Raw genomic sequence first — 6,000 nt, 5'->3', positions numbered from 1 at the left:
CTCTGTCTCTGTCTCTCTGTCTCTCTCACTCTCTCTCTCACTGTCTCTTTTGAAAGTAAAAACTCAACTGGAGCTATACTGGCACATTGTTTCTCTTTCCATTTAGAAAAAATAACCTTCATGACTGTCTCATTCTAGATACAACTTGCATGCTTGACAATTTCATGTAAATTAAAATAGTTTGGATATTTTTTGCATCTTGGGCTAGTTACAACATTTTTGTGCCTCAGTTTTCTAGTCTGCAAAGCAAGGATAATAGTATCACCTCCTTTTCAGGGTTGTGGTGAAGATCAGATGATATAATATATGTAAAGTACTTTACAAACAAATCTTAAAGCTCTATAGAAATGTCAACTACCAGGGGAATTCCAGTGAAGATACTCCTTCCACTGATGGAGACTAACTGCTATTATGCAACCTGCAAGCTTTGAGATTTTTCTAGGGGCACAGAGAGGGTAAGGATCTTCCCCAGGGTCACACAGCCAGCATGTGGCAAAGGCAGGGCTTGAATCTAAGTTCATTTGGTTTTCAGGCTGACTCATTAACTTTGGCACCATGTTGTTTCTCCATGAGGATTTAGTCAATGGTTTTAATAGGCTTCAAAAAGCCATTGTGCCATCCTCCTCCTCTGGTTCCAGATGGTGAAGACATTAAGTTCCTGGTGAGTGTTTAATAGATTCTTATGGAATGGAATTGATGTGTTAGAGCTGGGATTGGAACCCCATTTTTCTGCCCTCCCCATCCTAAATCACTCCCTCCCCAAACACACACATTCTTTCTGTCTCTGTGTCTCTTCTGTCTCTGTTTCTATCTCTGTCTCTGTGTGTCTGTCTCTGTCTCTGTCTCTGTCTCTCTCTCTCTCTCTCTCTCTCTCTCTCTCTCTCTCTCTCTCTCACACACACACACACACACACACACACACAGAGTAAAATAAGTAGTCAAATTTTATGTTTCCACCCCAATTAATAGGAGCCCTACCTTCATGTGAGAGACTGGGGCCACTTTGGCTGCAGGTTTGTCAAGTTAGAGCAGAGTCTGCATTGGAGTAGAATTGTCTTTCCATACTAAATGCTTGCTCAGTCAAAAGCACTTTCCTCTCTGCTTGAAATGACTTCTTTTCTTCGTGTTGATGGAGTTTCCCCTGCCAACCTTTACTATGAGCTGCATCAGGGCTGTCCAACTTTAGGCTTTTATTGAAACAATAAACAATATATTCTGATTTGCCATTTTAGTGAGAGCTCTGTGGTAGCACAGCTTCGTTTACTAAAGCATTTATGTAAATTTCTACGCTTGTAGGTGGGCCTCATAAATCGCACTGTGGGCTGCATTCTGGACAGCCCTGAGCTACATCATGAAGCTGAGGGCATCCTGAGCCAGACAGGATCTCAGTGTGCTGAGGCATCCAACTCTCCCACCCCCATAGCCATTCAGAGCAGGTGTCTGAGCCTCTAGCCTCCTTCCCCCAAAGGCATGGAAGAGGCTCCTTCGCTCTCTACTGCAGGCCTCCCATAATGGGGAATTCCATCTCTAATGAATCAGGATAGTGCATTCCATTGCTGCCCAGCTCTGATCAATGGCAAGTCCAAGGCAAAGTCTGCAGTCTCCACCTGGGGAGTGTTTAATGGTTAAAGAAGAGCAAGCTTGTCTGTCAGTACAGAGAAGCTACCAGTCAGCGAAAGAGCTTAGCATTAATGTTCCATTAAAGAAATGTGGATTATAAATAACTTGGCCTCCAACCCCAAGATTCTATGGCTGTCATATATCGCTCCACATGACAGAAAGCAGAGAATTCTAGAGAAATGAGACCCAAATCTGACATGCATTATAAATATCTATCAGTCAATCAAATGATGAACAAGCACCCATTTAGTTCTTACTGTGTGCCAGGCACTGTGCTGGAGACATGAAGAAAAAGCAAAAATAGCTCCTGCCTTCAAGAGGCTAACATTCAATGGAAGTGGTCGGGGGGGTCAGTAACATATGTGTATATAAGTATATGTATATGTACATGTATGTGTATGTATATATGTATATATGATACATACAGAGTAGATATGTCACCTTAAAGGATAAGGCACTGGTGGTAGGGAGACAAAGAAAGGCCTACTGGGGAAGAGGGGTTTGAGCTGTCTTGAAGGAAATCGGGGAAGCTAAGAAGCAGAGATGAGAAGGGAGAAAATCCCAAGCATGGGGACAGTGAACACAAAAGCTTGGAGGTGAGAGATGGATGGTCCTATTCAAGAAAGCCCAGTGCAGGTGGATCATAGAATGGGTAGATGGAGTAAGGTATAAGAAAGCTAGGAAGGTAGCAAGGGTTCAGAGTGTAAAGTGCAGTAAAAGCCAAACAGATGAATTCTTATTTGATATTCAAGGTAAGAGGGAGCCACTAGAGTTTATTGAGGAGAGTATGTCAAGACTTGTTCTTGAGGAAACTCACTTTAGCAGTTGATTGGGGAATTGATTGGTGTGGGGAGAGATTTGAGGCACAGAGACCAATGATGAAGCCTTTACAATAGTCTGAGATAGATAATGAAAATCTGAACTAGGGAGGGACTGAGTGAGTATAGAGAAGGGGACAAATACAAAAAATGCCATTGAGGCAAGAACAACAGGATTTGACAATGGGTTGGACAGTGGATGAGTGTGAATAGGGAATTGAGGAAGATCCTGTGATTGTGAGCTTGGATGACTACAAGGATGGTGGTGCCCACCTACAGTAAGAGGGATGTTCTTAAGGGGAGAGGAATTTTTTTTTCTTTTTTTGGAAGGGGTAGAGTTAAACTATAGAACCCCAGAGGAAGAAGGAACTTTTTTTTTTTTGGGTAAAGAAGGAACTTTTGAGACTGTATTCAGAAATGCAATCTCCAGAGGTGGAACTGAGGCATCTGGCAAATAGCCCCTGGAGAATGATCATTTCTTCTCCCTGTTGCATAGCCCCCATTCATCCCACCTGCAAGATATTGGGCCCTTATGGCCCAATTCTTTTACTCTTCCCTGCCCAGTAGTGACCAGCACTTGCTTCATTGCTTATAAAGCACCATTTGTTGTTCAGTCATTTCAGTCATGTGACTCTCCCATGACTCCATTTGGGATTTTCTTTGAAAAGATACTGGAGGGGTTTGTCATTTCCTTCTCCAGATAATTTTGCAGATGAGAAACTGAGGCAAATGAGGTTATGTGACTTGTCCAGGGTCACACAGCTAATAAGTGTCTGAGGCAGAATTTGAACTCAAGAAGATGAGTCTTCCTGACTCCAGACCCTGCACTCTATCCACTGCAGCACCATTTAGTTGCACACATGCACCATAATATGTTGGAGAGAAGACTGAATTTAATTAGTTAGGGCCTAATTAGTTCCTGCTAATTATTACTTGTATGACAATGACAACATAACCCAAAGTGCTGTCTTAGCTGACTGTGTGTAATTCAGAACCTCCTGGGATTTCTTCAAGCTACTGGAAAGGTCAGTCACTCTTCTCCCACAGCCTTCTAGGATTAGGAATTGGATAAGTATTGAAGCCCAGTATCTCACAGCTGGCCATGACTGCTGAGGCTCTACAGCCCCATCCACAGCAAAATGAGAATCCTCCCTACTATATATCCCTAACAAGCAGTTATTCCGTCTCTACTCAAAGACCTCCATTGAAGGAAACCCCAAAAGACCTCTCCATTTCCTTACATGCCCCATTGTGACCCTCTATTATTCTCAGGATAATAGGATCAGAGACGTATGCCCGCAAGGGATCATGGAGATGTGTCCAGTAACATTCTGTATTACAGTTACCCTGGGTTGGGATCTTACCATCCTCCTATGCTGTGAATACCACGAGGACAAAAATGGAATTCTTCATGGTGCTAAAGAAATGTTTGCTGAATGCATGTGTGCATGTATGTATGTATGCATTTATTTATGTATATGTAAGTGTATGAATGAATGAACAATGCTTCTCTTCCCCCTCCACCGAGAGTTAACAAATGACTTCACCAAAAAGGGAATCCATTGCTTTAATTTACTTTCTCTGCTGATGCTGTAAGTTGTCCTTGCCTCAACCTTGGTCGATATGTTTCTAAGTGCCCTGGGACAGAGCTGGTTCTCACTTTCAGAAAACTCATTTTAATTCTCTGCTTCTGAAAATGGCTGTCTCTGCAGGGTTTCTCTGCAGACACTGAAGTTTCATCGAAAGGCACTTCTGGTATTCATTAAGTGTGGCCCTGGTCACACCCCAGGTAGGGTAAGAAGCATTTCCTAACAACCTGCCAAATAACCCAAGAGCCCCATAGGAATGACCCCATTCCCTTGACCTGCCATTAGAGAGGGATTATCCTTTTTCTTTTCCAAAGCTTCTGTTCTAGAAGGGAGGATGCCCTGATGGACATGGCCTCTGCTGCCTAGCCTAGTGCCCATGTGCCTTGTTCTAAATTGCTTTCCAAAATGGTTGGACCAATTCCTAGCTCCATTGACCATGTGCTAAAATGCCCATCCAACATGGGCTATTCCTGCATTTTGTCTTCCTTGCCAATTTGCTAGATGTGAGGGGGAAGCCTCATAGTTGCTTTATCTGCATTCTCTGATCATTGATGATTGGAGCATTCAATTCAAATGGTTTTAATAGCTTTTTTCTTCTGTAAACCCCTTGTTCATATCCTTTGACTCCTTATGCATTGGCACATCCCTTACATTCCATAAATCTTCTCTCTCCCTGATATCTTCCTACTTATCTGTTCCTTCTTAGTTTTCCTTCCTAGTTTCTTTTCATTCCTCTATTCCCTAAACATGAGTACCTCCCACAGGGGTGTCTCAGCCCTTTTCTTTTCTGTCTATATATTCTTTCCGTTGGTGATGCCATCATTTTTATGTTTCTATGCAAATGACTCCCAGATCTCTTATAAATACCCCTAGACTCTCCATGGGGCTCCCGCTCCATGTCTTCAATGGTTTACTATGAAGATCTACCTAGATGTCCCTCTGCCATCTCAAACCCACCATTTGCCAAACTGAATTCATCCTCACCCTCCTTAATCCCTGCCTCTCCTCCAATTTCCCTATTTCTGTTTAGTGATCTATCATCTTCTAGTGAATTGGGCCGTGCATGTCTGAGCTATCCCTGACTTTTTCTGTCCTTCTCCTCCCCTCCTCCATTGATATGCAATGACTTACCAAGCCTTTTTTAAAAAATTTCCAATTACATGTAAAAACAATTTGTAGCATCAATTTTTTTAAATTTTGAGTTCCAAATTCTCTTACTCCCTCTCTCCCCTCACTGAGAAGGCAAACAATTTGATATAGGTTATATATGTACAGTCATGCAACACACATTCCTATATTAGTTGAGTTATGAAAGAAAACACAGGTAAAAAAACATGAAAAAAAGTAAAAAGAAGATCATGCTTTGATTTGCATTCAAACTTAATCAGTTCTTTTACTTGGGGTAGACAGCATTTTTTATCATAAGTCCTTAAGAATTATCTTAGATCATTGTATTGCTAAGAATAGCTAAGTCATTCATAGTTAATCATTGTACAATATTGCTGTTAACTCTGTATAATGTTCTCCTGGTTCTGCTCAGTTCACTTTGCATTGCTTCATGTAAGTCTTTCCAATTGTCTTTTTTTTCCTGAAAGCATCCTGCTTGTAATCTCCTATGGCACAATATTATTCCATCACAATCATATAACACAACTTGTTCAGCCATTGCCCAATTGATGGGCATCCCATCAATTTCCGATTCTTTGCCACCACAAAAAGAGTTGCTATAAATATTTTTGTACTTATGGGGCCTTTTGTTTTTTTAATCTATTTTTGATTTTTGGTCTATTTTTGGTTTTGTTTTATTTGAAATTATGATTGCTACCCCTGCTTTTTTTTTTTTTTTTACTTCAGCTGAAGGATAATAGATTCTGCTCTTGACCTTTGCCTTTACTCAGCATTTGTTTCTCTTCTTCAAATGTGTTTCTTGTAAAAAAAACATATAGTAGGATTCTGGCTTTTAATCCACTGTT

The sequence above is a fragment of the Trichosurus vulpecula genome, chromosome 3, assembly GCF_011100635.1.
Source record: "Trichosurus vulpecula isolate mTriVul1 chromosome 3, mTriVul1.pri, whole genome shotgun sequence".
NCBI classification, from domain to species: domain Eukaryota; kingdom Metazoa; phylum Chordata; class Mammalia; order Diprotodontia; family Phalangeridae; genus Trichosurus; species Trichosurus vulpecula.
The sequence above is the reverse complement of the archived record's forward strand: the minus strand, read 5'-3'. Positions refer to the sequence as shown.